This window comes from Varanus komodoensis, unplaced genomic scaffold, assembly GCF_004798865.1.
Source record: "Varanus komodoensis strain SLA01 unplaced genomic scaffold, ASM479886v1 scaffold113, whole genome shotgun sequence".
Classification (NCBI taxonomy): Eukaryota; Metazoa; Chordata; class Lepidosauria; order Squamata; family Varanidae; genus Varanus; species Varanus komodoensis.
In genome coordinates, this window is record NW_025335325.1 from 958426 (window position 1) to 981567 (window position 23142).

Below are 23142 nucleotides of genomic sequence, written 5' to 3' on the forward strand. Positions count from 1 at the left end.
CCACCACCAGAGTCCCACCCCACAACCAGAAGTGTGTTAACCTCAGAGGGGCAGACACAAGGTCCTGGGATGTTCAGAGAGTGCTGTGGCCCTACTCAGCACACGCCCCCCCCCCCACCAGCTCATCCTGGACCTGCCCTGCTACCCACAAGCTCAATGCCAGGTAGCCGGGTCAGGGACACAGCTGCAGGGCAAGCTCAGTCCTGTGTAGGAGTCCCTAAGACGCAGGATGGGGAACACACCTCCTTGTCAGCAAAGATCTGGATGAAGTCCCGCAGGGAGAAGGTGCCCGTCTGCAGCACCAGCTCCCCCGTCTCCTCAATGCAGGGCCCGGCAAAGATCAGCAGCTTGTACTGCGAGGGGTCTGTGACCAAATTGCGGAGCTGGAGGGGACAGAAAGAGAGACAATGAGCCCAGCACGGCTGCGCCACCCCGCTCACTGGAGCTCCCCGTTTGTGGGGCATCGGTGACACAGCCAGTGAGGAAGGCTCCTGTGGAGTGTTGTGTGCAAAAGTTCCCAGGTGCAAAGCCCAGCGATCCCAAGGGTCTCAGTAGGAGGCAGCCAGGGCTGCAGCCTGCTAGAATCACAGAACGGTAGAGCTGGAAGGGGCCAGAGGGCCGTCGAGTGCAGCTCCCTGCCCAGGGCAGGACTCTCAGTTCAGCCACCCTGCCAGAGGGCCGTCCAGCTGCATCCCGAATACCTCCAGCGCGGGAGCCCCCCACCTCCCACGTCTTGGTTCCAGGGCTGTATTACAGCCAGGAAACATTTCTGGATGCCCAGCAGCAGCTGCCTCTTTGTAAACTGACCCCATTATGCCACGCCCTGCACTCTGGCATGAGAGAGAAGCGATCCGATCCGCCTCCTTCAACAGCCTCTCAAGCCCTCATGGAGTGCTGTCCTATCTCCTCTCAACCTTCTCTTCCAAGGCGCGACATGCCCACTTCTCCCAGTCTCTCACCATATGGCTTTGTGTCCGGCCCCCTTATCAGCCATGCTGCCCTCTCTGAGCCCCTTCCAGTTTTCCCGGATCTGTTCTGGGTGCAGCGCCCAGAATGGAACGCAGTGCTTCAGATGGGACCTAACTAGGGCCCAATGGAAAAGAACCAGCATTCATGTGATTTGCAAGCTATGCTTTATTAAGGGAGCCCAATACAGCATTAGCTTTGCTTTGCTTTGGTTTTTTGGCACAGCCACATCACATTGTTGACTCATATTCAACTTGTGATCTACGACAATGCCATCATCCTTCTCATTGCCGTATTTGTGAGTCTAGTATCTCCCATTTTTTAACTGTGCACTTGATTCCCTCTTTCTGGGTGCAGAACTTGGCATTGTTCTTGAATTTCATTCTGCTGCTCTCAGCTCAGCACTCCAACCTCTCAACTTTGATGTCTGCCTATCTTCCAGGGTATTATCTACCCCACCCAGATTTGTGTCATCTGCAAATCTGATCAGCATTCTCGGCACCATCCAAGTCATTAATAAAGATGTCGAAGAGCACTGGACACAGGACTGAGCCTTGTGATACTGCACTTGTGACCTCTCCCCAGTCTGAGAATGTCCCTCTGAGAAGCACCGAGCCTAGTTCTGTAGCCAGCTGTAGATCTGCCTGATGGTCCTTCCATCTGACCCACTTTAATTCATTACCGGGCTACGAGAGCTGCTAAGCCACTTGGAGAAAGTGGAGCAGCAGGCTTCAGTTACACCAATCTTCATCTGTGCCCAGGGTAAGCTACCAGAACACTTTTGAAGTAGGTGGCTGCTGAAGTCAGCCCAGCAGCTTCAGCTGGTACAGAATTCTGGGCAGAAAGCACCGTGAATACACAAACTGCTTGACTACGAGGTGGTTGACCAGCTCCATGAGAGGTGCTGCACTGATCCAGAATCAGAGGAGTGGAAGAGCTGCCTGCTTTCCAGCTTTCCACGACAAGGACAATGTGTGGACACCAAGGGCAAGGCCTCTTCTTCGGGAAGCAAGCAAGCATCCCCCCAACACACACTTTCAGTGATTTTTAAGACTTGAAAAATGTTTTGTTCCGCTTGACATTTTTTAAATGGGTTCTCACAATTCTACCTGGCATCTGGTTTTAGCTGCTGCTCAGTTCTTTGCAGATCCAACTGACCAGTCAAGAATTCTCTCCTCTCCTCTCCTCTCCTCCTACTGTTTTACTAGGAACCATGGCTCATGTTCACAGGCTGCCCAGTAAGCCAGCATGCAAGGTCTGCACCCCAAAAGGAGGAATGTGAATCTACAGCCAGTCATCCAAGGCGAAATTGAGCAAGCTAGCCTTTGCCACCTCATACCCTTTAGCTGTGATGGACTACAACTCCCATCACCTCCTCGGCCAGCCAGGGCACCAGGCTAAGGAAGACTAGAGGAGCAATACTCTGGCCAACTCTGCTGCTGTGCAGCACGCTGCATCCTGCTCCAGGCAGAACTGAAGACCCCACGCCCACTCCCCACCACTCGCCTCATCGCAGATGGACTTGTCGGACGGGTTCAGCAAAACCAGTGTCTCCAGGACCTCCCCACGGTGGTGCAGAGCACGCTGACCTGCGGGAGGCGAAAGAAGCACCCAGTGAAGGAGGCGTGACCAAGCTGGGCTGCTCAGTGCAGCTTCTCGCTCCCTGGAGAGTGCCCATGCCAACCAAGGGGAGTGCCCCTCTGGGGGTGGCACAGATCCCAGGGTGCGGCACAGCCCCAGTCATTTGCCAGTGTGGGGCAGGCAAGTGTGCTGTATCACTGCCAAGATACAGATGTAGCCCAAAGGGCAGTGCTGTCCGCGGGAAGCTTAGAAAAGACCTTCGGAGCAGACTGAAACCTGCCCAGGGAGTAAAATGCATGATTGCTGGCTGCCTTCTGGTGTGCATGCAGAAGGCCCCAGGGCAAGTCTCTGGCCGGATTTCTGGGTAGGGCTGAGAATGACCCCTGCCCAAAGCCCTGGAGAGCAACTACCACCAGCTGGCATCAGCTACACCGAACTAGGCGAAAGGATGGGCAGAAAGGAGATTTCTAGTTATTTTGGACCTCCACCAGCCTGGCCAGTGGTCAGGAATGCTAAAAGCTCAGGTCCACAGCATCTTGAGAGCTACTAAGGGTCTGACACACCAGATCAGTTTCCTATGTTCCTATGTACATTTACATTCCTTCACATGCATGAGGACATTATTTTTTAAAGGAAGAGCTGTGGCTTAAAGAGCTTCTGCTTTGCCCAAGGAAGTTCTCATGTATAATCTCCAAGAAGGGCAGGACAGTTCTTCTCCATGAACTACGAAAAGCCATGGCTGCCAGTCCACACCAGCAATACTGACTAGAGTCCTCAAACTACAGCCAAGGGGCCGGATCCAGCCCACCATGCCCATTTAATCGGCCCACCATGCCCATCTGGACCCGCTGCGCCCACGCCCACACACACTGCTGCCCACCTCTCCCCGCCACACAGGGAGGCAGTGGTTTCTCCAAGTGAGCAAGCCGCTGCCTCATGCGCCCGCCCCACGGCACATGCCTACCCCCACCCACACCTCGCCTCATCATGCACCCCGCCCCCGCCTCAGCACCCATGTGCACCACTGGCATCACCTTTCCAGCCCATGCCCAGCACCGGCACCCTTCAACTGGCCCCCTGGTGAAAAAGTTTGAGGACCCCTGGACTGGACAGACCCAGAGCCTGCCTTCCGGCACACCCTCAGCTCAGTGTTTGGAGGGTACCACCTCCTCTCCAGATCGACCCCGACTGCGCTTTAGAAGGCCTGATCCTGAAGATGAAACTCAAGTACTTTGGCCACCTGATGAGAGGACTCCATGGAGAAGACCCATGAGAAGACCCTGATGCTGGGAACAATTGAGGGCAAAGGAAGAAGGGGACGGCAGAGGATGAGGTGGCTGGATGGGGTCACTGAAGCAGTTGGGGTGAGCCTAGGTGGACTCCGGGGGATGGTGGGGGACAGGAGGGCCGGGAGGAATGTTGTCCATGGGGTCGCGATGGGTTGGACACGACTTCGCGACTAACAACAACAGCATCCTCTCCAAGCCATGTGCAAAGTCTGTGGAATGCCTAAACCAGCCTTTCCTAACCCAGAACCCTCTGGCAGTCTGGGGCGACCATTCCCCTCATTCTCAATGACCATAACCCATGCTGGCTGGGGATGATGGAAGTGGTAGCCCATATACCCAGAGGGCAACAGGTTATGGAAGGCTAGCATGGACAGAGTCCTGATGAAACACTAAACCCAGGAAAAATCACATACAGCCTATCTTAGGGATTTAATGAGGGGTCTGGCTAGCCACCTGCACTCCAAAATGTTGGGACATGGGAAGGCCTTTCCCCAGCAGAGTTTTTAGGAGCCCACTGCAACTGCCCTGGGAAGCAGAAGAGGTTTTAAAAATAAATGCTACTCAGGCACACAGAGAAAAGAATTCTAATGCTTGTGGCTGCTTTACATGCACTGCACTAACTCTTTAACCGTCACAAGAAGGAGAGAAAGAGGGAGGGGTGGTGAGAAGGAGCTGCAGGGGCTTGAATCCCCAGGAAGCAGCATGACCCACAGCCCGGAAGGGGAGGCCAGGGTTCTTGCTGAGGAACAGGACAATCCTACAGGAGGAAGAGGAAGTTGAGGGCTCCCCGTCTGCAGGGAGGGAGCACAGAGATGAGGAAGAGGCCAGAGAGCAGCTGTACTGCATGGCTCACTGCCAGAAGATGGCCAACAAGCCCAAGCAAGTAAGAAAGCTTATCTAGGCAGAGGCTGAGAACACCGAGGCCATGAATTGGGCCACTGCTGCACTCGGAGGTGGCTGGAGGAAATGGGCTGTATCCTTATTCTGTTAAGTCCAAGGCCACGTTTTGGAGGAAACACCACTCCATTCAAGATGCAGGTGGGCAGTCCAAGTAGACATCCCTCCAAGCAAATGAGGACACACCACACTGGCAATACTAGATCAGACTAGGAGAGGCTCCCCTCACAGCCACTGCTTTCCAGGGCTTCATTCAAAATGTTATGGCAGGCAAAAGGTAAAAAATAGACTTTACTCTTGAAAACAGACCTTGCAGACCTCTGCAAATGCACAAACTCAAACACACTTCTTTCCACACAGTATTCCTGCAGTTCTCAAAAAGCAGAGGGATTGTTGTGCATCAGGCAGTGACTAAGCCATGGAAAACAAACAAGTTTTGAGATCTGTGTCAGACATCGCTTGCAAGGTGCTTAGGTTTATCGAGACAAGAAGGTGGTAGAGACTGCAGTGGCCAGAAAATATGTGCACATGAAAGAACACATCACAAAGCATCGCCTGTGAACTTTGTTGCCAGAGGCCCAGTGCTCCTGTTTTCAGCCATAGCAACTGGGGATTAAAAATCCCACAATTCCAGTTTGGTTCACACGAAAAGGTTCCAAAAGCAGCCTAAGGCCTGTGCACTGGGCCGTGATGCTTCCTCCTCTCTTCTGAATAACGAAGGGCTTGGACCGGGACTGGATTTGGTTGGACTGGCAAGCTGATTTGCCTCAATGCCCAGGAAGGCTACTTCTGCAAAGCATGATTTTGGCTGGCAGGCAGCTGGTCAAAAGTGGGTCTACAGGGTCAAACAGAGAGGCATTACAGAGGACTGTTGTGCCAGAGCAGACCACCAGAGCACTTAGAAATCTGACCCAACCGTCTGGTCTCCTGCCTGCAGCTTTCTGCAAGGGGGAAAAGGGGTGAGGTAGCAAGAAGAGACGGCAGGTTTCCCAAGGCACCATCAAAGAGAAGACTTTGCTTCCCTAAGAGAAGGAGGGAGTGGCCACTGGCCAGCAACAGCGTAGGTGATCTCATGCTTGTTTTCTCAAAACGAGCAGCAGCTGGGCCTGTCTGGTCTGAGCAGCATGCACGTCAACTGACCAAGCAGCAGCAGAGAGCAGCCCAGCAAAAGCACTTTTGTCTCTCTGGCTGAACAATGTTTGCTTTCCACAGCAAAACACAGAGGAGCTGCAGTTCTGCCCTGGAGGGCTCTTGGGGCAGGGAGCGACTCCCAGAGAGGCGAACTGCCAGCCAGCTGCTCCTTCCAGAGAGCCGATCCGGAGAGCAATGTGAATTTGTGCACATTGCTGCCAGAGCAGCCAAAATGCTCACGGCACCAGGAGACCACGTGCTGGCTTGCAGGCATGCTTGCTTTGGACAGCAGGGACTGTCAGGCACGCTTTGCAAACCAAGCAGGCTGCAAGAGAATTTGGGACATCACCAAATGTGCCTGCACGATGCAGCTCAGATGTCTGGACCAAACAACTTCATTATCAACCAGAGATCTGCTGATTGCCTCAACTGCCAAGGGGAACCTCTCCACTCAGAGCTGATGCATGTCAGCTTCAGCATCTGCTCCTCAAGCAGAACGAAAAAAGGCAGCAGCCGCCAGGCCTCACTGGACTCAGTGGCCCGTTGGTTGGATCCACCAGGGTTGCTCCCCTTCAAAGCATTACCAAATCCATGGAAGCAGCAGCTCTGAACAGTGAGAGGCCAGAAGGGAGCCTCCCTTGGTAGAAACAGCACACCTCGGAATAGCGGCTGCCAGCAAACTAAACACGGCAGGACTCTTTCAGCCAGCATGTTCTGCACATCTCACCAGATGGAGCACAGGGGAAATCTAGGGCAGCAATGCCACACCTGGTGCCTTCCAGATGTGCTGGATTACAGCATCCATCATTCCCAGCTTGATACAGAAGGCACTCTCAACAGCCAGTTATGAACACAGTTGTGCACATATTTGGCACCCCACTATTTTGTTTTTGATAGTGCCTTATAGTACTTTACTGCAAAATTATTTATGTAACTGTATACCTTGGCACAGTACTTGTCCTGCACCCTGCCTCGGGAAAGTTTTGTCCTTAAAGGAAGCCTAAAAATAATTTTGAATAAATGAAATGCCACCTTCACTGCAGTGTACTAGCACCAAGTCTACCAAGTGAAAAGAAAAGGATAGAACCTGAAACACAGCTTGGGCGGTCGGGGGGGGGGGGGGAACAAGGGAAGTGAGACAGGAGAAGGTGGATCACTGCCTCAGAAAGCTTTCTGCCCCTTCCTTCTGTTGACTACATGCACAGCAGCCTCCACAAAGCATCCATGAGTTCACATGTAGGCCAAAACCAGCGCAGAAAACTGGGACATGATTGTGGTTTCAAATCACAGCCGCACAGCCTCAGGGTTCCCAAGACAAAGCAACAGCCCTTGTGGACGTGGGGGCCAGTGCCCCTCCCCACCTCCTCAAGCAGCATCTCGGCTCACTCCTTACCTTTCACGATGTCTGAGAAGGTAGCAGAGTGTCGGGAGACAAAGAGCTTGAGCTGCTGATCAAGGTCGCAGGCAGTGAGGTCAATATCCCATGAGCGGATCCCTGAAAGACGGGAGCAAGACGAAAAGGTCAACCACGGATCGAGAAGGCTTGAGGGGCATTGCAGAGCGGTTCTGTGTGTCCTAGATGAGAAAGCAGTGGATGCTCTCAGAACAGTACTGCATATTGGCTATGTCAAGCACAGGAATGTGTGCTAAGGGGGGACCCCAGAGGGCAAAGGAGGAGGAAGCAATGCAGCTGGCACATGCAATGGTGCCACAGCTTCATCATCCAAGAACTCCCTGCCTCAGCCTATGCACAAGCGTGATGGGGAGACTGACGGACTTCGTGGGGCTGGCCTTTTGCCACAGGAGGGGCGTCTTTCCTTTCCCCACATGTGTTCACAGTTCCCACTCCCTCGGGAATTATGCTACAGAAACGGACTATGGGCATCCATCTCATGCACAATCCAGCTCCCCATCATGGCGAAGAACAAGCAAATGTGAGGCTGGGAGGACTGTCAGCTCCCACCAACCCCAAAGACACAGCCACCTCCATCTTGAGACTGGTTTTAAATTTCCAAGCTACATCAACCCTCCATGGACAGATGAGACAGTTCAACAGCAATAGCAGAATTGCCAGAATCATGACTGGAACAAGGCTGCAGGTGCTTACCAGAGGCAGTGCAAGATGTCTGGGGCTTCCTTTCTGAGAGCAGCTTCAGTGAGAAGGTAAACAACTGGCATGATTTTTATACCTCTTCATAAAAATAAAATGGGGCATTTTAAGAAAAAGTTCTTTAACAACATGGGGCCTTGGGAGGGGACAGCAAGGTAGGCATCCATTCAGTTCCTCCACTGCCTCTTCCTTTTGTCACTGAGACTTTAACTTCAGCCCCACTCTGCCCCCACAAGCATCAGCCTCCCCTACAAAGCTCCTCCAGTTCCAAGGGGTCCACACTGTACTGGTGTATTGTATCCACACTCCCAGCCATAGCTGACAGCTTCTCCTTCCCTCACAGGGACTGGATGGCAAACAGCGAGCTTCGTTTGCCCAGGGCCAAGAGCGTTCCCCAAAGGCTTTGCTGTTACAAGCAAGATCAGCCTGAGTTCCCAAACCTGCCTCGGTGCGCAAAGAGAGAGCGAGAGGGGGGTAAAAAAGGGATGCCATACAGTTGCTCTGCTGGCACAGCAAAGTGAGGAGATGCTGGGCTAGCGCAAAGGCCCTAAGTGCGACCTGCCAGCTTACATAACACCAGCATATCCTGCATCAGCCAAGACACAAGACTGCAGTGTTCAGAAAAAGTCAACAGAGCCAGATCCAACCCTGCTGTTCAAGAGTCCAGTGCAGCTGATGTACTCAGCGGCTGTTGGCATTCGGCCTGCATCACTCGAGCAGGGAAAGGAGGGAAGGCGATGCAGAACACAGTTCACTCAGTATCCTCAGGACATTCCGGCAAGCTACTCCAGGACACACGTTCCAGAGATGGTATGCGCAGCCCAGCAAGTGTGGTGGTCGATGGAGTACATGCAGAATGGGAGGGGTTTGGTTTTGGGGGGATCAGTGCAGCACATCTGGAAAGCACCAGCAAAGCTGGGGGGGGGGGGGTCAACAGTCCCTCTCCATTGCAATTTCAGAAGGCAAGCAACTAAGAACATACACCTGTGTGCTAGCCTGATGACATTACTGCATTAAACTGTCAGGCTGATTATGGGATCCCTGCTTGGCTAGAAAGTGCAGCCAGTCAGCCTTTTACAAAACTGAAAAGACAGGGAAAAAAGGAACAGCACCTAAGTACCTGCCAAGAGGGAAAACAACTGGGTCCTGAAGAAGGCAAAGTGCACTTTGAAGTGCTTGTGCGCACACACACACAGAGGACCCCTTTGGGATGTCTGGCCAAGATTAGTCCATCTGATCAGTTAATGGCTTAAAGGCATCATCCAGTATTGCCAGGAAAAAAGGCCTCCAATTCCCAGCATGCCCCAGTCAGCCAAACTGAGCATGCACAGGACTGTGCCCTGAATTGAGGTGTGTTGAAGAAGGACCAACATCTAGGATTGTTGAGAGACAGTCATGCTGGCCTTCAAGCAGTCAATTCAACCCATGCCTGACAAGGGAATTTCAAATTCCACCAAATTGCTGGGAGCCCAGACTTAAGAAGGTGGCTGAGGCTAAGATCTTTCTGCACAGACTGTTAACCAAGCACTAAACTGTATGAGTGAAGCACAGCATCTCTGAAATACCCCAGGACTGAGATTTGTACCTGCATGTCAAAGAGCCAGTTCTCCATAATCAATGGCTCCAAGAGCAACCTTGCACCAATGCCAAAATAGCAAAATAGAAAAGAACATGAAAACTTCTGAACAACCTGGGACCCAGAGCAGAAAGGCTGACCCCTCCACTCACAGATTGGAAGGACAAAGGAAGCAGAGAAACATGAAACCCCCAGGGTTTTCTCTCCCTCTGCACACCAGCCAGTACGGGATATTCAGAAGGCTAAACTGCAAGGAGGCCTGGCTCATTTTTGCAAAGTGCCAACCACGGCCTGTCTCCTGGTCAAGTAACATGCAGATGAGCTTATGGAGAGTCATCTGCTCCAAGAATGCTGGAAGCCACCCAATCCCAAGTCAGACCCTTGGCCCATCAAGTCCAGTATTACCAACACAAATCAGCAGCAGTGGCCCTCCAGGGTTTCAGAAAAGGGGTCTTCTACACCCCACCTAGAAGAACCTGGGACCTCCTGCATGTACAGCCAGAGCATTGCCACTGAGCTGCCCCCTCCCCTGCTTAACCATGGGCCAACATGCCTGGCTAAGCTGGAAACAGGCATTTCCTAGCTCGACCAAACCACCTGGGCAGAGGAAAGAAGAATGCTCTTGTTAACTCTCAGCAGTCCCACTTCTTAAAAACAGTAACTTTTCAGGCAGTGTCCCCATTTCTGGCTTTTGGACAAGCCTGAAAGGAAAGGATTTGCAGAACTTTCAAATCAAAAATATGATATCCATAATACACTGATAAGCGTGCAGATGCATCCTCCCAGCACTGCCCCTGCAAGTGAAACGTGAGATCGGCCCTCGCAACAGACACTTCTCTACCCACTGGGAGGCAGCTGGTGGGGAGGAGGAGCAGGGCCTTGTTCCATGTGAAACCAATGCTCTGCTATTCTGGGGATGCCCACTTGGGGCCTCAGGGCATACTTTTCACCAGTTGACTGAATTTTGGCCCCTTCAGCTATATTATCAACAACAACATAGAAACACTGAACAACATCATCAGAGTGAATTTGATTTAAATAAAATCAATTTAAAACACTAGTCAGTAAGACTAGATTTAAATCATGGTTTTCTTCATAATTTGCATATTATGCCTGCCTTACCCATAGGAAGAGGAACTTCATTAAAACATTCCCAAACTGGGTCTCTTATGACCTGCTGCCATTGTAGGTTTTCTTCTCCAAGGAAGGAATAATGCGACAAACCTCAGGTTTACAGAAAAAGATCAAAAGATTTGTGGAGTATTCTGCTCAAACACTCACTTTCATTTTAACTGCTTGTCTCTCCCTCCTCACACTTTGCTTCTTGTGCAGTTCTTTTCCCAATAATCTTCCTCTATTCTTTGAATTTTTTGAAATGTAGCACTTAAGAGGTAACAGGTTGATTCATGGCTCTGCGCCATGGCAGCTCTGCCCTGGAGTACCGCAGGGGTCCATTTTGTCCCCTTTGCTGTTTAACGTCTACATGAAACCGCTGGGAGAGGTCATCAGGAGGTGTGGGTGCGGAGTCATCAGTACGCTGATGATACCCAGCTCTACCTCTCGTTTTCCACCAATCCAGGTGAGGCAGTGGCTGTGCTGAACCGGTGCCTGGCCGAGGGAACGGGCTGGATGAGGGCCAATAAACTGAAGCTCAGTCCAGACAAGACGGAGGTCCTGTTGGTAGGTGGATCGGGCTTTCGGATGGGGGACCTGGACCTTGTCCTGAACGGGGTTGCAATCCCTCTTAGGGACAAGGTCCGCAGCTTGGGAGTGCTCCTCGACTCAGAGCTTTCACTGGAAGCTCAGGTGACAGCGGTGGCGAGGAGCGCTTTCTTTCAGCTTCGGCTGATCCATCAGCTGCGCCCCTACCTGGAGAACGACTGCCTGGCGACAGTGACACATGCGTTGGTGACTTCCCGACCTGATTTCTGCAACGCGTTCTACGTGGGGCTACCCTTGAAGACGGTCTGGATACTTCAATTGGTTCAAAATAGAGCTGCCAGGCTGCTGACGGGGACTGGGCGTTATGTTCACATGACTCCAGTCCTCCGTCAGCTTCACTGGCTTCCCATTGAAGTCCGGGCCCAATTCAAGGTGTTGGTGATGACCTATAAAGCCCTAAATGGCTTGGGTCCTGGCTACCTGAAGGAGCGCTTACATCCATATATGCCCGCCCGCCCCCCGAGATCAGCGGGAGAGGCCCTTCTCCGGGAACCCTCCGTGAAGGAAATTAGGAGGATAGGTATTTGGAGGAGGGCTTTCTCTGCAGTGGCGCCCAATCTATGGAATGCGCTCCCCAGAGAGGTCCGCCTGGTGCCGTCGTTATTTGTTTTTCGGTGCCAGGCGAAGACCTTTTTATTCAAGTGTCATTTTAATTGTTAATGTTATTTTTATTTTAAAGTTTTTTGGCCAGGGTGACTTATTTTATACAGTTATGGGTATTTTACATTGCTATTTATGTATGTTAATTTATTTGTAAGCCGCCCCGAGGCTTCGGCAAATGGGGCAGCCTAGAAATTTTCTAAATAAATAAATAAATAAATTCTGTGTACATAGATTTGCAAAAGAACAACGGGATTGAGGTTTTTTCTCAAATTTGTGTTTATTTTAATAACATTTTTGTGTGCAGAAGAGGCATGCAGTCTCTGCAGACACAAATTTACAGTTTTGAGAATTGTAAAATCAAGCATCTGTGATGATATCTTCTGGAGAGAAAAACTGTCTAATAATCTTACAGATACCTCTGGAAGAGCATGACAGTGTGAATGAATTATTGGAATTCATTTACTAAAAATTTAAACACTGCATGAATATACAGCCTCATCGTGCATAACTAAAACTTAATTCTACTTCATAGAATCATAGAACAGTAGAGCTGGAAGGAGCCATGAAGGCCACCGAGTCCAACCCCCTGCTGCTGCAGGACACCAAGTCACACCCTCCCAGTCAGGGGGCTGTCCAGTTTTGCCTTGAATGTCTCTAGTGTGGGAGAGCCCACCACTTCTCCAGACAGCTGGTCCCACTGCTGTATTGCTTTTCCCGATGTCTAGCCTGAACCTGGATTGTCACAACTTGACTTGATTATTCCGTGTCTTCCTTTCGGCTATCAGCAAGAAAAGATCTTAACCTTCCTCTTTCTGACAGCCTTTGAGGTACTTATGGTCATACCATGTCCTCCCTCAGCCTTCTCAAGGCTGAACACACCCAGTTCTCTCAGTCTCTCCTCATAGGGCAGTGTTTCCAGAGCCAGGATCATTTTTGTTGCCCTCCTCTGGGCCCCTGGGCAGCCAAGTAAGTCTTTAAAGGCCTTAGAGAAAAGGCCTGTCTTAACCTGGCACCGAAATGATGACCCATTCAGTGTCCACAAGACCACAGAGAGCGGTTGCTCCAAAGTTACTGTTGGCAGCACTTTCCCCACAGCCGCAATTATGCTGACCTCACTGTTGCCACTGTCTCTATGTTTTCTCCAGATATTGGGTTCTCCACTGTTTATTCCCTGGAGTTCTTGAAGAAAGTTACTGTAGATTTAAAAAATAAGATCCTGTTGATTTCTGTGCATGCATTCTCAGTATAAAAAGCTCCTGCAAGAAAAGGTTCTGTGCCCCTCCTCTCCAAAAAGCTGGACTCTCTGCTTTGACAAAAAGGGTCATGATATCAAAGTCAGCTGCAGTTGTTTCCTGTTTGGTGTCAGGACACAGGAAGCTCTGCAGAAATGGGAAGCGCATCACCTAATGGGGAAAGTCGAGCCGTGGCTGCCCCGACTGCCCTGCACAAACAGAGCCCTTTGCTTCTTGCATCAGAAGAAAGGAAATACAGACTTTACATCTAAGTCAGACCAGTTATCACACACCTCCCTTTACTTTTAAATGTTTAAAAATTTCATCTGGGTGAACTTCTTTTGTAGGAACTTGATACTGAGCAATTCTGCCTTATGTTACCATCCCTCAAAGAAGCAGAACTCACGCAAACCCAATGGATCCAACCACAAGCCACAAAATATATCAATGCAGCTGAACAAGGACCTTTCTCTAGGCCTGGGAGTATGCAGCATGATTCTAATGACAAGCTGCAAGGCTCCTCAGAGGGAAATCTGGAGATCCAAAATCAGAGCTCTGGGCCAGGCAGTCAGACATTAAAGGGTTCAAGCATTCAGTTCCCTGTGGAATTTGCAGCCACTCTAGGGAAGGATGGGGTGGGGGCTTAATGGCCAGTTAAGGACAAGGGAAGAACATGACAGCTCGAGTTGGGCCAGCACCTCAGCATTTGGAATGCCTTCTGATTCTGGAGGTGGCTGGAATCCTTCACTTCCACAAAGCATTCAAAATACTGAGATCTTAAGGGTGCAATTCCATGATGCCAAGGCTACAGATGAATGTGCTACAGTTCCCAGTACCTTCCAAGCAGCAGTAAGGTTTACCCTTGTGTAGACCAGGCATAGGGACCTTGTCCCCAAATTTAAAGCCCCAGTTACTCAAACAGCAAGTGATCCAATCACGCACACACAACACAGTGATGGGGAAAGCATTTGTGACCAGCTGAGGAGGGCAGTTTAAGCTTGTTCAGTGGGTCAGTGAGAAGTTCACCATCTCTCTTTGAGGAAGCCAAGTCATCTGGCTGTCATACTTCCTTCACTTCCAGAGAGCAAGACCCAGAAAGCTCCTCTCTGGCCAAAGGCTCTGTGACATATCCTGGCGTATCTGCCCAGGGACTGCAACACATCACCCCTTCCTGGAAGGCCCTTCGAGTCACCCCTGCAACAATGCTACATGCATGTCCTAAACGCATTCTGCAACTATCGAGGTCAGGATAGACCTTCTCTCCAGGCTGATGGTTCAAGAGAAGGGGCTTCTGCTAGATGTAGGGAAGAGGGGGAAGAGAAAAGTAGGGATGGCCTGCTTATCTTGAATGCGTAGAGTCCTTTCATGAGGCATTCATCTGTATCTGCCCAAACTTACATAACGTACAAGCTTTTGAATCAGCACAGCAAAAGGAGGAGCCACAAGTTGGACCTGCGCATACCCCACATGGGGCAGGTCTCCACATCCATTTTTGAAAAGAAGCAGCCAGGTTCTAGCCTGCTTGGCTCCAAAGGATTTTCGAGTGAGCAGGCCAGCTGGCAACACTCCTCAAGCCACAGCAAAGCAAGGCTTGTCCTTCATTTCTCAATGCTGCTTTCATGCCCCCAAAAACCCTTTCTACTGCTATGCTCCTGCCTTCCATTTTCCTAAGTATTGCTCCTCATACCCAATAGAACACTCACCCTTTAGAAGACTTAATATTGAAGGAATGTAAAATAAGTGCATCAACAACCTGTACAAAGCTTCTGTATGTAATCCTTACTACTGTAAGGTAGGCCAGTATTGCCATCCCCATTCAATGAACGAGGAACTGAGTCTGAGATAAGGACTTTGCAGCCAGCAAATTAGTACAGAGCTTAACATCCAAGTAGGATACCAACACATGTAAAATTTATATTTTGGAGTGCATGTTCAAGACACACAGCCCCCGAGAGAGCAAAGCTACAACCATGACATCCTCAGGCAGTCAGCTCACAAGTCCAGGCCCTTATTCAATGAGGGAAATGACCTGGGCAGCCCACAAGGTAATCTCACAAAGCACAGATGTCCAGTCTCCCAAATGCTGGCAAATCCCACATTTCTCTCCACTTTCAGGAGAGCTAGAAACTTGTCTTCCTTTTCTTCTACAACATTTATTAATTTTTATGCCACCAGTAGCTGAAGCTCTTTAGGTGGTTTACAACCAAGTAATATATAAGCAAATATTCTCAGGAATGCAAGCCCTGCACATGAGCTGAAACTAGCAGCCAAGGTGGGAGGATATGCCACAAATCACACACCCTCATTCCAGCTGCCAAAAGAGACACATGCCAACAAGTGCACATGCCAAATGCACCTTGCAGAAGTGAGTCAGCCACAGCCAGGAACAAAAAGCACCCCTTCTGGCTACCAGAAGGCAGCCACTGTTCTGGCTCTCCAGGGAGGGAAGAATTAAAAGCAGTTTGTTCTTCAAGGACAATTAAAGCAGCAGCAATGGGGTGGCAGATGCCTCCTTGCCTCCAGCATCAGCCAGCCACTCACCTAAGCCCTGCCTGCTCTGGCACCTCCCCAGCACTGGTCCACAGGTGAAAGCAGGGCCTTGCTCATGGAACACAGCTGTGCAACTTCAGGCCCAAGTGCTCAAATGGGCTTTCCAGGAAGGAACAGCCTCTTCCCAAAAGGTGCAAAGAAAGAAGCAGCACTGCACTACAACACCATCCTTCAGCAGGGCTCCACATTCAGAGTGCAACACCTCTGCAGGGCTCCTGATCAGGAAAGGTGTCTGCTTCTCTCAGTGCCTAAGTATTACAGAAAGCATTGACCCTTCACAAACATAGGGATGCACAGAGATGTTTGCTAGTTTGGAAAAGGAGCAACTGTCTTCCTAGACCTGCAACTTGCCCAATTACAACAAAGGACAATCCATAGCTTCCTAGCAACAGGGACAAAAGAAAAAAACTTTTTTGGTCTATTAACACAAGTCAAACATTTCAGCTGACAGCCTGCAAAATCCAAAATCTACACATTGCTCAGAATCAGGAAACGTAAGCAGCTGCGTCCTTAATTCCCATTCCAAGATGAAAGGAGGCATTGATCGCTACCATGTGCAATTCCTTCCCAGGAAGCCCACGGCCCTCAATTCATTTGCCTCCTGCACGTTTCCACAGTCAGATAACCCCTCCTGGATGCTAATCGAAACCCTCCCTATGCCGCAGCAGGTGCGATGTCTCGCCACTCTCATCCAAGCAACTAGTATAATTCAGCTTGCAAAAACAGCAAGCAAGTCCTGAACCCTCATGGTGGCATGGCAGCACAAATACCCTCAGTCATGAAACTACAGAGACAATCACAAACGCTCTGTGTTAACCAGTGTGGTGTAGTGGTTAAGAGCATGGGACTGGGTCTCAGACAATCTGGGTTCTAGTCCCCGCTCAGCCATGGAGCCAACTGAGTGACTTTGGGCCAGTCACAGACTCTCAGCCCAACCTACCTCACAGGGTTGTTGTTGTGGGGATAAGATGGAGGAGGAGATGTAGGCTGCCTTGAGCCCTTTGTAGGAAAAAGGCAGGATATAAATTAAAAAAAAAAAAACTGTTTACCAGTGAAAACATAACATAGCAACTCAGAAGGGACCTCCTGGGACATTTAGTCGGACCCCCAGCAAAAGTGCCTGCCCCCCAGTTGTGGCCACCGCCCCCACTTTGTAACATCTGTGAATTCAGTCAGAAGACTGTATACCCCCTCCTCTAGGTCACTGATAAGGAGGCTGAACGGAACCAGTCCCAGAACTCAGCCCTGGGGAACTTCGCCATCCTAATGATTCCCTACTTCACTTGAGGTCTGTCAGCCATGCCCAAACCCATTGGCCAATGCATCAATCTCTCCTGAAGCTCATCCCTTTCTCAACCAGGACATTATGTGGGACCTTGTCAAAGGCCCTGCCCTGCCCTATTTTTGCAGAAGCTGTGTCGCATGACTGCCAACTCCCCTTCCCTATCCAGCATTTCTAGAGCTTTCCCAATTATGAGCTTTTCCATCATCTTCCCCAGAAGTGATGTAGGCTAACTGGCCTAATACTCCTTGTCTCCTCTGCTACCCTTTTTGAAGACAGGGACCACTGATGCTATCCTCTAATCCTCTGAAATGTCTCACATTTTCCATGAGGCCTCAAAAACTGAGGCCAATGAATATGAAAGTAACTCTGCCAATTCCAGATGCTAACCAAGAGAAACCTCCTTCTCAAAGAAACATCTGCCTTCAAGGATTGAATTCCAAATTGTATTTCTCCATTCAAAAGGGCTTTCTGATGCCTTGTTTGAAATAACAAATAACATTCCTGAGTCTGAAATTTAAAAAGGGGAAACATCGCCTTCCACTTTTCAGTGCTGTTTCTTGGCCAGTTAGGCTCTCTTTCTTACGTCAAAGGTTGCTGAACCTTTAAAATATTTGGACACATGCAAAGCCAGGAATCAACCCTCTTCTACGATGTGTAACATTGACATTTTCAGACTAAACCCAAGTTCAAATCCTCACTCTATCCTGAAGCTGATTGAGTGGCCTTAAGTCAGATCATTTCTCAGAGCCTAGCCTTCCTTATTGGGTTGTTCTGAAAATAAAATGGCAGACTTCATCTGTGCCCCCTTAAGCTCCTTGAGAGGATATAAACTGCATTCTTAAAAGATAAAGAAAAATCATTGCAGGCTTTTCACACACCCAAGCTCCATCTCCTCCCCCATGTCTGAAGCTTTTTCAAAATGCTATTATCACAAATCTGACATAACAATCAAGTGAATTTGTCAGAAGGCTATTTTATGTAAACAATCAGGAGATTTTCTCTGAGAAGGCACTTTATGGCTAAATTCAAGGCAACCAGCTAAACATTTTCAAGGCCTGTAGCTTTCAAGGCAATTGAATCAAACCCATTTAAAACTCATCCAAACTCAGCTAGATCAACCTAATCTAGGGAGGGAAGGCACATATGAACAGATTGTTCTGCTCCAAGTGACTTACAGTATGATCCAATCTATGCTTACTTGGAAGCAAGTTCCACCCATTCCAATGGGGCCTATTCTCAACTGTGAATGCAGGATTGTAACTTTGTTTACATGAATGTCCTTACATGAAAGAACGATTTAAAAAAAATACCATGGAAATGCAACAATAATCTTGGCTTGCACTGACATCTGTTTAATAACTTGTAGTTTTTACAGAAGACAATGCTGCCCTTTAGCCAGGCCTGATGTATTTCACAGTATTACTGTAGAAAATGAATCCTTGAAGCTGCAGCCCTACACACATCCTTACATGGGAGTAAGTCCCACTGAACTTAACAGCCGGCTAGTGTAGGAGGGCAGACTAGATGGCCCTGGAGACCCCTTCTGAATCGCTCTGTTTCTATGTTTTCTCAGGAGTAGAAATTAATTCAAACCACGTCTATACTGCCCAATAGCCAAATCACCTTATGTAGTTTATAAAGAATCAGCCCTTAACACATTATAAAAATGTGCTTATATACCACACATGGGAAGACATGTAGATCTTAAAACAACTTTAAACATAAATCTATGCAGGACAGAACTGCTCATGTTTGGCTGCTTTAAGCTTTTCAATGCAAAGCCTTTGAGATCCCCTGAAATGTTGGGTTGGGTTGGGTTGGGGGGGCAGCAGGATCAAGAGAGCTTTGAATTTATAGACTCAATGTTTATAAATGACTGACAAATAGCAACACCCTCAACCTCCCTTACAACTAAGCATGGTCAGGCCATCTGGGGGGAAAGCATCTAGCTGGGGAAGGCCATCTTTTTCCGTAACTTTGCACTTTCTTATCACCTGTGTTCCACCTTACTGTCCCCACAACCTTTAATGTTATCCCAAATCACCCAGGAAGTTCTCATTAGGAGGGCTTTTCTTTCTACTCCTGCCCCCCCCCAATCTTTTTGTGCCCAACCTAGTTGACAGAGCTCTTCTAACAAAGATTAAAATGGGTGGCTGCAAAAGTGGGGAAAGAAAGAACCTCAGAGAATCTAACTTCAGCTCCTTTCGAAGACTTGACAAGATGCAGGCAAAAATTAGTTAAATGAGTCAGTTATATGCATACGTAATTACTAGCACAAGTTGAATGCATAGGTACTTATAAGCATACACATAATTATATTAATGAACCACATGAATAGGACGTCATATTCATAAATTATAACTGAATGCTATCAATTACGGACATACAGCGTGCTAATTGCAGCGATATGCAATAATTACCAGAACATGGTGAGCTATTTCAATTAGTTAATTATATACAGAGACAGCTCCCTCGCTGCTTGCCCACTCTCGCACGCGCTGCTCCCCCCCCCCCCCCCCCCCCCCCCCCCCCCCCCTTGCCGCCCTCTCCCCCCCCTTCCGGCTCGCCAACTTCCGTTTTTCTCCCTCACCAGCTCGGACGGCCTCCAGCACCGCCCTGCGCAGCCCCAGCCGGCCACCCCCGGCGCCGAAGACCACCACCAGCGTGAAGCGGGGCAGGGGCAGGGCCGTGGCGCGGGCGCGGGTCGCGAGCTCGCCTCCGCCTCCCGCCACGGACGCCATCTTGCTCGGCGCCTGAGAGGCATCCGTTTGCCCCGCCCCACTCCGCCCAAGCTTTGAAGGCGCCTCTCGCGCCGGCCGCGCCCAGGCGCGTCACCGCCCGCCAATCGAAAGGCGGAGGCGTAGACAGGCCACCACCCCTTGGGCGGTCCCGGGTCTTCGGAGGGATGGGAGATGCGACAGATGGGGGAGGGGGAGGAGAGTGCTATCGCGCATGCGTGCTGCGGCTCCCGGTCTCTTCTGACTTGGCTGGGAAGGCGGAAAGTGCAGTGCGTTTTCGGCTTCAATGAACATACTGAAAAGGAGGCGTGGGAAGATGAAGGAGGGGCTAAGAAGAGCACCCTTTGAGCATGTGCAGAGTGCAGTCTCTGTGTTTTCCTTAAAGTGACCTGAAAGGCGAAAAGAAAAGGGATGATCCCCTGAGCACGTGTAGAGTACCGTTCTGAGTGTTTGTATTTCATATTCGGGCGAACTGAGAAGTGGAGGGGCTAAAACGGGTCCTCCAACATTTTAAGCAGGGAGCCAGTTTACTGTCCCTCATACTTTTGCGGGGCCAGACTATAGTTTGAAAAAAATGTGAACAAATTCCTATGCACACTGCACATTAAAAATTAATTAAAATAAAGTTAAAAAGTAATTAAAATTTGAAAAATTAATTAAAATTAAAATAAATTTAAAAAGTAATTACAATTAAAAAATGTTTGCTCCGCTCGCTCGGGCTGCAGCAGATGAGGTGGGGAAGAGCATGTCCATATTCGAGGGACAGAGCTACAGCACGACCAAGGCACCAAATAGAGTATTTTGCACAATGCAGCTGAGGACTGCGACTGGCAGTTACAAAGAATGAAGCAAAAACACTAAGGACAAATACTGTCAATGCCACTGTGGTATTTGAAGCAAGTCAGCCCAGAACAATTCCCACAATACACAATGGCCGTATTTGGATGCAGAGCCAATGGCCATCATATTTCAAGTGCAACCTTGCCAAAACGGGTACTGCTCACATGAGTTGGACTACAACTTCCATTGGCCATGCTGGTTGGGCATAATGGAAATTATAGTCCTCGCCACCGGCCAGGTTCTGAGGGAGCAGGAGGCCAGGGAGGCGAGTGTGGAGCAGCTCCCCCAGCCGGGAGAGGGCCGTGAGGAGGGAGGCGAGGGCTTCTTTCCGAGGCGAAGGAAGGAGGCTGCGGCTGTCCAAGCAGGGCGCCTCCCGCCTCTCCCCGCCGTGGGGGGAAGAAGCGCGGCGGCCGCTCGACGGTGGCGGCTTGCCCATAGAAGGCCGTGGCTCCCGCACCCGGGGACATGGCTCACATACTTATAAATGGATGTAAAAAGTTATACTCTTCTTACCTTCAATCCTTTTTAGTGTCTTCATCTCTCTCTCTCTCTCTTTCACCCTCCTCTCTTCTGTTTCCCACCCCGTATTCCCGCTCTGTATATGCATGAAAGAGGTGGGTGGGGAAGAGAGCCGGTGCACGCACAGTTGAGCCGCTACGATTTGGCGCATGCACCGGCTCTGCTCAGCTTCAGAGAACGCCTGCACTGGCTCAGAGCTTTTGGACTCGCTTGGAGATCGTCCGAGTGAGTCCAAAAGCTCTGAGGCGAGCCGGATAAATGAGCATGGCAGGCCATATCTGGCCCGCAGGCCACAGTTCGAGGACCCATGGTGGTGTAATAGGGGCTGCTGCTTGAAGGGAGGCAGGAATGTAAGGCCAACAAACTCAGCAAGAGCAAGGCCACCCCTGGTGGCTAAAGCTGGCATAGCAACCTCTGCCATCCAGGGTGACTTCCTGCTAGTCCTTTTTCTCACCATCAGTACTCCAAAATCAGTAAAGGCCAGATTTTTTGAGAACGCCCCTTCCTATGGCAGGGCTGCCCTCATGCCAGTCTGGCTGGATGAGCCCGCTAAAAGGGTTTTCTCCAGACAGCTTTGGTTGGGATATTAAGCAACTTCTTTGGTGCATCAAGAGCACTGGAATGTAAGGTGTGTCATTTTGGATCAGGTCAAGAGCCTGACTGTGCGGCAAGGAAGGTTTCTAGCTAGATCCCACGCTGGGCTGCAAGACGCGGTTGCAGTAGCACCTTCTCGCCCATGTTCCCAGCATGCATTGTTTGAAACTACAGCTGTCCTGCTCACTGACAGATAAATGAGCATGGCAGGCTGTATCCAGCCTGTGGGCCGTAGTTTGGGGACCCATGGACTAAAAAAGCATCCCCCGAAGCTTCTGTAGAATGTAGTGTCTATATTTTTCTTTTCTTTGCAGTGAACTGAAAGGGCAGATGGCTTTGAAGAACATGGAGGGCTAATGAGAAGATCAGCATATGCAGAGTTGGGCAGGGTTTCCCCTTGAATGAGGGTGCCTGCAAAATTTTTCCTCAGTAAACTGATAGAGGGCTTTAAAAGAGAATCATAACAATAGCAGTGTACTCCTTGGCGAATTTGGAGTAGCCAATGAAGCCCAATGACATCGCCTAAAGATGTGCAGAATGCTTTTCTCTTAATCAAGGCCAATAATTAAGCTTTCCCCTGAGTGTATGAATTGCTTTTTCCAGACAATACATTGAATGAAGACTTTGTAGTAGCATTCTGCTCATGCACTGTGGCACCTTTTTCATGTACAGTAGTACCTTGGCTCATGAACTTGATCTGTTCCAGGACTCTGGTCACCACCCAAATTGGTTATGGGCCAAGTCAAATTTCCACATAAATTTCAGTGTAAATAAGCTTAATCCATTCTATAACCATTTTTAATCACAAAAATTTGAAACAAAGCAACAAAGAACAACAAAGATTGGGGCCATCTTCCCCCCAGCACAATCACAGGCATCTCCCCCCGCCCAAGAGCACAACCGCGATCGTGCCCATCTTCCCTGCATGAGCAGGACCACGATCGCAGCCATCCCCCACCCCCAAGCACAATTGTAATGGCGCCTGTGCAGGGAAGGCAGGCGCGATCGCGATTGTCACCCAATGTGGAGTTCACGACCGGCAGCAAAATTTTTCTGAAATTTCTGTTGGTGACCTGATTTGGTCGTGAACTGAGGCATTCGTGAGCCGAGGCGCATGTGCAAAGCAGGCAAAGGAACAATAGAGAAAATAGCCCTCTGTGCATGTGCAGAATCTTTTTTCCCTGGTTCAGGTTGGGAAATTTAGATATTCCTGGTGGGAAAGGGTTGCTTATGTGTCCCTTGCGTAATAAAATCAAAGCTGCAATATACTTGCACCCCCTTCTCAGAAAGCACCAGAATTCCAGGCAGAGACTCTGTTTAGCATTGGTTTAGTTTAGCATAAGAAACAGGAACTCTGGGCTCAACTGTAAAATTAACTGCATTGACAACTGTTGCTAATTGTGCTGCTAATCTGCTAGCAGCTGCAGCCTGGCCTGATTAATTCACCAAGACTTGCAATGACTCATGAGTGACCTCACAGTCTCCTGTCATCACATACTGTTGCATCAA

The 23142-nt window shown here is 49.7% G+C and overlaps 1 protein-coding gene across 4 annotated transcripts in view; it reads right to left on the reverse strand.

Moving 5' to 3' along the window:
* The window catches only part of MAP1S (microtubule associated protein 1S), a 33475-nt gene extending 13816 nt beyond the window's left edge, over positions 1-19659 (reverse strand). For 2 of the 4 annotated variants that reach the window (XM_044421039.1, XM_044421037.1), the window contains exons 1-4: positions 19533-19659; positions 7258-7359; positions 2473-2555; positions 243-383 (exon numbers count right to left, since the gene is read on the reverse strand). The gene's annotated coding sequence lies outside the window, so the exon portion shown is untranslated. Of the gene's footprint in view, positions 1-242; positions 384-2472; positions 2556-7257; positions 7360-7971; positions 8036-19532 lie in introns of those variants that run through there. The other 2 variants (XM_044421040.1, XM_044421041.1) reach the window with 2 other exon arrangements.
* Between the last annotated feature and the right edge of the window lie 3483 nt (positions 19660-23142).